This window comes from Peromyscus leucopus, chromosome 3, assembly GCF_004664715.2.
Source record: "Peromyscus leucopus breed LL Stock chromosome 3, UCI_PerLeu_2.1, whole genome shotgun sequence".
NCBI classification, from domain to species: Eukaryota; Metazoa; Chordata; class Mammalia; order Rodentia; family Cricetidae; genus Peromyscus; species Peromyscus leucopus.
This window is the reverse complement of record NC_051065.1, coordinates 53,501,210-53,509,727: the sequence shown is the minus strand read 5'-3', so window position 1 is coordinate 53,509,727 and position 8,518 is coordinate 53,501,210.

Sequence of the window (8,518 nt, the reverse complement as noted above, 5' to 3'; positions counted from 1 at the left end):
ACAAACAGCAGATGATACGTTTTAAAAAGACAAAGTGCTTAAACGGTCTTTTTAGGTAAAGAGAAAGTTGCCCTTTGCTTGTGCCTTCCTGGTGCTCTATAGAGAACCAGAGCAGTACTTGATGTAGAGAACGTAAAAGGCAGCTGGGGCAGAGCATGGCAACGCAAGTTTTGGTCTGTATGTGGTCTCTCTTATTTCTGGTTGCTGCCAACAGGCCCCTTAGCCTGTTAGGTGTGGTTTCTGGAGGACCGTGTGGGTACCTCCAACATGAGATGTGTTTAGGGGTAATGTTGCAGAGACTCTTTTAGCTTGTGTGTGACTTGTGCGGACTGTTGTGATTACCTCCAGATGACACTGTAGAGACGAATGTGCCCCTGAAATGCCTTTCTAGTATTAAAGGTAAGTTGACCAGTATTGTGAATCTGACATCATTATGGGAGAATAGAGACAAGACAGAAGAAGTCAAAGTTGGACCTTTTGCTACTGTTTTTGAACTGGAAGCATGTGTATGAACATGTGTATGTATTTTCATGTGTGTATTTTCCCCTGTTGCCTCCATCCCTGCCAGTTTGCTCTGGTTGCATCCTCTGAAAGGGCCCCGCAGCCATAACCCACTAATCCTTAGCATACCTACTTCCCTCTGATCTTAGTTCCTCGGTTCTTTTACACACAACTGGCAATGTTTAGGGAAATGGTCCCAGATCTGAAACAGACGATGCACAAGGTAAGCCTGAAGTATCTCCACCAGGCAGAAAAGAGAGCCATATCCCAAGACTGATGGCACAGAAAAGTTGACTTGAAGGAACAAATTTGGGATAATTTAAGAAATTAATTTATAAAACAATGATGGTGATGATAGTGATAGGTTATAGGATATTGAATTTTAAAAACAACCAATCAAATGATAGATTTTAAAGAGAGGCGCAAAATGCTACAATGTCCTAAATTAGAAAAATAATTAACAGGAGAAAACACTTGATCAATACAACTTTGTATGGAATTCAGTCCTTGACTTTGCTTTATTACCTGAGGTGACCAGATAAAGGCAGCTGTTTTCTGTCCCCTTTGTCTTGAACTCTCAGTCTTTGGTAGATAAGGGAAATAGAAAACTTATTGACATTTATTCTATAGAGCGTATGTTATATACTCAGGCAGGTCAGATGGCTATGAAGATCAGGACACTTCCTGCCAAGCCTGAGGACATGGTAGGCAGAGGGAACCAACCCCTCAGTTGTCTTCTGACTTCCATGTGCGTGTTGTAGCACTCACATGCACACACACACACACACACACACACACACACACACACACACGCTAAAGAAATACAGAAGAAGAGGTAAAGAGTCTTCTGACTTCCATGTGTGTGTTGTAGCACTCACATGCACACACACACACACACACACACACACACACACACACACGCTAAAGAAATACAGAGGAAGAGGTAAAGAGTCTTTCACTTTTTTGTTTGTCTTTGAAACTATAGCTGTGTATCAGACCAAATTAGCTTGTCTGCTGATGTCATGCACCAGAAAATGATTATGGTCAACATCACCTTTCAGTTGACTAATAATGGAATTTCTCTCCTGATGCAAATATTTCTATCTTCTCTCCTTAATATATTGAAGGGACATGACTTATTGGTGCTATCCAGTGGCACCTAAATTCTGCTTAATTGCTGGGCCTCCATTTCCTTGGATTTGAGCTCCTGCAGTAGGCACTTCTCAGATGTCCCTTGTATTATCACTCAGCTCAGTGTCATAGTCCAGCTTGAGTCTAAGTGACTAGAAAACAGCCATCTTCCCTGCTGCTCCATGTCGCCTGCTGCTGAGACTTCTGAGGGCCTGTGGCCTGAAATGGATGTACCTTTTTGCCTACAACAGAAGCCAGATAGATTCTGACAGCATTAAAGGTTTTGTTTACAGTGCAGCTGGGCACTAGAATTTGTGTGTTCAGCTTTTTTGTCACTGGCCTGAGGAAAACAACTTAAGATTTCTTTGGCTCAGAGGTTTCAGTCTATGATCATTTGTCCCCATTGACCCCAGGTTGTGATAGGGAGAACATCATGGCAGGAAGCATGTGGGAAAGCAGAGGTAGCTAGCTGGAAAGGAAGAGGGAGAGAGAAGTGGGGAGAGGCCAGAGACAATATACACACTTCAGAGACCATGCCACCAGTGACCAGGCTCAAAACAGGCTCACACTCTACAATTTCTATCTCTCAATAGTCCATTCAGTTATATCTCTGTCAATGCATTGGTACTTTTTATTGCTTCAGAACTATTCAATTTTAATTTAATTTTAGTTTTAAAAAAGTTAAATATTAAATCCTCCCCACCTTTCATTCTTTTCATATTTTCCCCACTGCTATTCCCTTTTAACCGTGTGTGTGTGTGTGTGTGTGTGTGTGTGTGTGTGTGTGTGTGTGTGTAAAATGCACTGAGTCTACTTAGTGTTGCCATATCATGTGCATGAGTGTGGGATCATCATGGAGCATGGGTAACCTCTCAGGGACTGCATCTCTGAAGAAAACAGATTATTCCTCCCTAAGGAAGGATTCATGACTCCCTCACCTACCCATGCTGAGACTTTTTCTGGCTTGCTTATGTACATACTGTCCCAGGTGCTCTGCGTTCATGTGTCAGCCTTCTTATGTCCAGAAAAGACTATTTTGTTGCTGTCTATAACTGCCTCTGCTCTTACTTTCTTTCCATCTCCTTGTTTGTGATGATTTCTAAACCTTGAGAGGAAGGAAAGGTGCCACATACCTAGTCATAGTACATGGAGGAATCAAGATGGTACAAACCTGGAAGTTTCATCCCTACTGGCTAGCTTTCATAGCAATGGAAGATGCTATGCTCACTACTGAAGATAAAAATAACAGTTTACCCAGCTGTGAATCCTGTAAGCTACAGTAACATTTGGCCTGGCAATATATGCCCACTGGCACAATAATGGCACAAGTAACCAATCACTTTCTGATTGAATTCAAGACCCACTCCAGAAGATGTAACCCATGCCTGGTACTGTTGTGGAATAATCTTTTTGTACACTATGAAGATGTGTCATTCTTATTGGTTTAATAAAAAGCTGAAAGCCAATAGCTAGGTAGGATTTTCAGCCATACAGGATACTGTAAAGAAGAAGGGGGAGTTTTACCAGACAGAGAGGAAGCAGCATGGGCAGTACAGAGTAAAGGTAATGAAGCCATGAGACAAAAAGTAGATTGATTATAAAAAAAAAAATGGGTTAATTTAAGTTGTAAGAGCTAGTTAGTAACAAGCCTAAGCTATTGGCTGAGCTTTTATAATTAATAAGTCTCCATGTCATTATTGGGGAGCTGATGGTCCCAACAATAAGGTTCGACTACAAATGGCATCTGATGTCCAGCCATGCATATCCACATAAGAACTGAGAAAGCTTAATAAAAGGTTCTAAACACCCAAAAGCAGAACTAAACATGTCTTTCTAGTCTCATATCTCTCATGTCTGCCGCAGTACAGAGACATAGCTCCTGGCAGCTGCCTGTGTGCTTGAGCCACCAGTGTGCCATGAGCTAAGCCACGTGGCATGTTTAAGGCTTTGCTTGTGCAGACAGAAAGGTTATAGATATGCAGTAAAGCAGGTTCAGATGGGAAAAAACCTCTAACCAGGTTACAGTGTGATTAACAATGGTCATAGACTTAAAAAAATTGGGTATAGACCTAGAAAAATATTTTTAAAAATAATAGAACAGTCTTTAAAGAAAGAATAATAATTAAAAAAGAGTAAGCCAGGTAGAGATGGGAAATGCACAGGGAGTCTGGATCCCATATGTTATTGTGCTGTTTTTGATTTTTTTGATTGCTGATGAACAAATGATAGCTGCTGAGAGACACTGGATTATGAAAACTGCTAAATTAAACCAACCTATATATTTAAAAAATATCTTGACTTCAAATTGGAAGTAAAAAAAAATATGTTGAATTGGAGAAGTGGTTATGCTTTTGTTTCCATAGAAAACGAAAGGCCATGGAATCATTCAAGGTTAAAGAGGATCAGGTTTAATCAGGGGAGACCTCCTGAAAATTGCGGCTACAGACATAAAGAAATAAACCTAGAAAAACTATAAAGACAGGTAGCATGTATCTTACCTGTTTAAGCATAAAACAACAACCAAAAAAAAATCTCTGGCTGGCTTCTGTACAATGCACAGTATATACTTGTTAATGCAGATATATATGTTACCTTTGAAAATTTATGTGTTTTCAGAGCAAGGGGACCAGACACCAATGAATATGGATGACCCAGGTGATCCAGCCTCTCAGAGTGCCTCTGTTACAGTTTCCTCAGAGTTCTGCATCCAGAACAACTTCAAGGCTGCTGGCTGGGATGGTCCAGCCTCACAGACTATTCTAGCTAGGACTTGACCATTATCCTAATTTTCTCAGGGTCCCCCAAAGATTCCAGCACTCCCAGACAACAAGAAGCATTCTAGAGAACACAATACCCACATTCCAAAGAGATGGGATGGGTAGTTTTTGGTTGTTAAGAGGATTATGGAATTTGTCATCATTTATGGGGGTTGGTTAGAAGTTGTTACTTGCCATGGTCAGGAAAACTAAATAAAGAAGTTAGATTCAAGGATATCTTTCTGAAGGAAAAAAGGGGGCTATAGTATAGAAATGATGAGATAAAAGGGTGGATTGTTGAGTCTACTTTTAAATATTTGACTCTCAAATATTTTACATTGGTATGGGTTTTTTTTTGTTTGTTTTTGTTTTTGTTTTTTTTTTTTTTTTGGTTTTTCGAGACAGGGTTTCTCTGTGCAGCTTTGCGCCTTTCCTGGAGCTCACTTGGTAGCCCAGGCTGGCCTCGAACTCACAGAGATCCGCCTGGCTCTGCCTCCCGAGTGCTGGGATTAAAGGCGTGCGCCACCAACGCCCGGCTGGTATGGGTTTTGTACATTGTTATAAATTTAAGGTTATTTTTGTTATGCTGTATATATGTTTCTATTCTTGTTTAAAGTAGTATACCTATGCAGCTCATTTTAAAAAGTTATGTAAAGTTTTAGTTTTGAAAGCTATTTAGGATAATAAATACAGGCTAATAGTCATCAATAACTATCAAACTTATAGTGATGTTAGGTATATTTTCAAGGTCATACAGAGATATACTTTAGATATATAGGTGATCTTCAAATACTTCAAAGACCTATAGAATATGACATTTAAAATATTTTAATAACTTAAGGCTTTTCATGACAGTGAGACATGTCTGCTCCTGGTAGCACCAGTTTACTTCAAAAAAGGAGGATGAGCATTGAGGAACTTCCATATGGAGTTTTTGGCAAAAGCTAGCTATTTGGGCAAGAAACTGCCTTTGCCTCGACTGCTGACAGTATGCTGTCCGAACTGGACCAGCAGGATACAAAGGAAAAAGACTGATGAACTTTGCCACGACAGGGGAGGACAGTCCTTCAAAAACTCCTGATTCACAGAAAAGTCTGTCAGTTATTCTAGGCCTGTAAGCCAAAGATGGATGCCCCAACGTTGCAGAGGAACCTTGGGTGATTGTCCAGGTAGTCAACTGTTCCTGTCATTTCTTTTAGTTTTGGAAGTTGATTGCTCTGCACTTCCTGTTTACTCAGGTAATATTATATCTTTCTGGGATCTTTGATGGAGTTGAAGACTAGATAGTTATAGTTTTCCTTAGTATGATAGAAGATAAATTAGGTAGAGAACTTTGAACTCACCAAGATAACATAAATAATAAAACATTTTCTCCAAAATTGTCAAATACAAATGGACTAAACATTGTGAATGTAATTCTTACCTGTAATTGTTCTCATTATATATAGCTTTACTGTGTTAGAATTGAACCCTTTCCTTTTTATTTAGACAAAAAGAGGAAAACATTGTGAAATAATCTTTTTGTACACTGTGAAGATTTGTCATTCTGATTGGTTTAATAAAAAGCTGAAAGCCAATAGCTAGGCAGGATTTTCAGGAACACGGGATGCTGGGAAGCAGGGGGAGTTGACAGACAGATGGAGAGGAAACAGCATGGACAATACAGAGTAAAGGTAATAAAGCCACAAGACAAAAAATAGATTGATAAAAATGAGTTAATTTAAGTTGTAAGAGTTTGTTAGTAACAAGCCTAAGCTATTGGCTGAGCTTTTGTAATTAATAATAGGTCTCCATGTCATTATTGGGGAGCCAGTGGTCCTGATGAAAAGGTCCAACTATATGGTATCATTAATTTGGCCAAGAACCCATGGCTGGGTAGATCAGAGGCTCTAGAGAACATACTAACACACAGTATGTTAAATGGACATAGTACTAAACTGCCCCCTACTTTTACTACTTACCTTTATACCTGCAGATTGATGGATCTGTCCACCCTCATCAAATAGGCTTCTTTTTGCAATAGATGGCTATTACTGCAGAAACCCACAATTAGTCAACGTACAGAAGAAGAGACTGAGCACTGCTCAACATTTTTATTATATTTATTATAGCGGTACATGCATAACACAGTGCATGGAACATTGGGAACTGGGTCCTCTCCTTTTACCATATGAGTTCCAGAGATCAAACTGAGGTTATCAGGCTTGGTGGCAAATACCTGCTGAGATATCTTGCAGGCCTTCAGTGCATTCATCTGTTTAGATCAGAATCCTCATGATCCAATTACTTCCCCAAATCCCCATCTTAAAAAACAAACAAACAATTATTTTCTTTTAATTAAAATATAAGCACATAATTCTCTCCTCCCCTTTCCTCTCTTCAACCCCTCACATCTCTCTCTCCAAAACCTCCCATGCCCACTGCCCTTACTCCCTCTCAAAGGTCATGTAATATGGGTGTATATGTGTGTGTGTGTGTGTGTGTGTGTGTGTGTGTGTGTGTGTAATGCATAAGTATATAAATATAACCTGTTGTTTACTGTTGCCATATGTACGTGATTTCAGAGCTGGCCACTTGGTATTATATAACCAATTAGGGGACTAATTCTCCCTCTCTCAGCAGTCATTAGTTGCCTGGCGTTCTTAGTCTGGGGTTGAGGACCCATTAGATTTCCTTCCTTTGTTGGCATGTCTGTTGGTATTGGAACTGTTCACCAAAGCCCCATCTTAAGTTGAGTCTTGCAGCAACATTTCACATCAGAACTGTAATATCTAAAGTCTTCTCATTTTGAAAAATGCAGTTTATGAAAATGCATTGATTTCCTTGAAGAGATGTGTTAAGTCAGCACCTCTCAGGATGTGACATCAGTGTATGTCCAAAATACCAAAGAACCAGTGTCCCAAGGTAGATGTCATTCACTAGCAACCCTGTTGACTCTTAGCCAGGATGCTAGATGGCTACTTCCCTCATGAATAAGCCACCAAAGCAGAAGTTGTCTTGCTGCCCAGTTAATTCACGATTTTATGAATTGCATAATGGTGGCTGCCACTCAATTGAGAAGGGCACTGTAACACAAATTACTGAACAGTCTTATTAATAAAAACCCTGGAGCCAGATATTGAGGTAAAAACCCGAGAGATCAGAGAGACAGAACAAGCCACAGCCAACCTCACCTCGCCAACTCCTCAGCTGATCTTGTTTCCTCAGACTGGAAGCCTGAGTCCTCACTGGATTGGCTCTCAGCTGAACTACTGATAAAAAGTCTCTAGTTCCTGGTCCTCAGCCTCCAGAGCATGAGTTCCTGTTTCCTCACGCCGTATATACTCATGTCTTGCCATCTTACTTCCTGGGATTAAAGGCATGTGTGCTTCCCAAGCAAAGACATGAGATCTCAAGTCCTGGGATTAAAGATGTGTGCCACCACTGCCTGGTTCGGTTCCCAGTGTGGCCTTGAACTCACAGAGATCCAGACAGATCTCTGCCCCCAGTGATAGGATTAAAGGCATGTGTGCTACTACTGTCTGGCCTCTATGTCTAATCTAGTGGCTGTTCTGGTTCTCTGACCCCAGATAAGTTGTATTAGGGTACACAATATATTGGGGGACACAATATATCACCACAGGGCACATGTGCCCAGTCGCCTTGCTTGGCCTCTACTTAAAAGGAAACATCACTGGAAGTCTTATTGAACGAGGTGGGCTGTTAGATGGAGCTGAGATTTGTATCAGTGAAAGGAACTGCAGAGAATCTACTGCTCCATGATGTTAAGACTAGGAAGCAGCTGAGAGTGGGCCTTGGCAAATGTAAGCACTGCACCAGAAGGCAAAAGCTAGCACAGAGCTCTATGCCTATAACTGAGGCCTTGAGCCATTTGGACAGAGTGCTCCAGGCAGCCTCTAGCCATAGCCTCACTACTGGTAGGTATCTTTGTTTCTGAAGTGTTCTGGATCCTGACTCTGATAGCACGGTGTATATGCAGCCAGAGGAGAATTGAATCATTTTTATTTCTGCACATGGACACTGGGGGTCAGTATTTATTCACAAATGCTCCTGTATTTGGCTCCAACCCTACCTCTGGCCTGGAATTCCTCTGGGGGATTTCTTTCTGTGGTCACATAACTAGAGAGCTC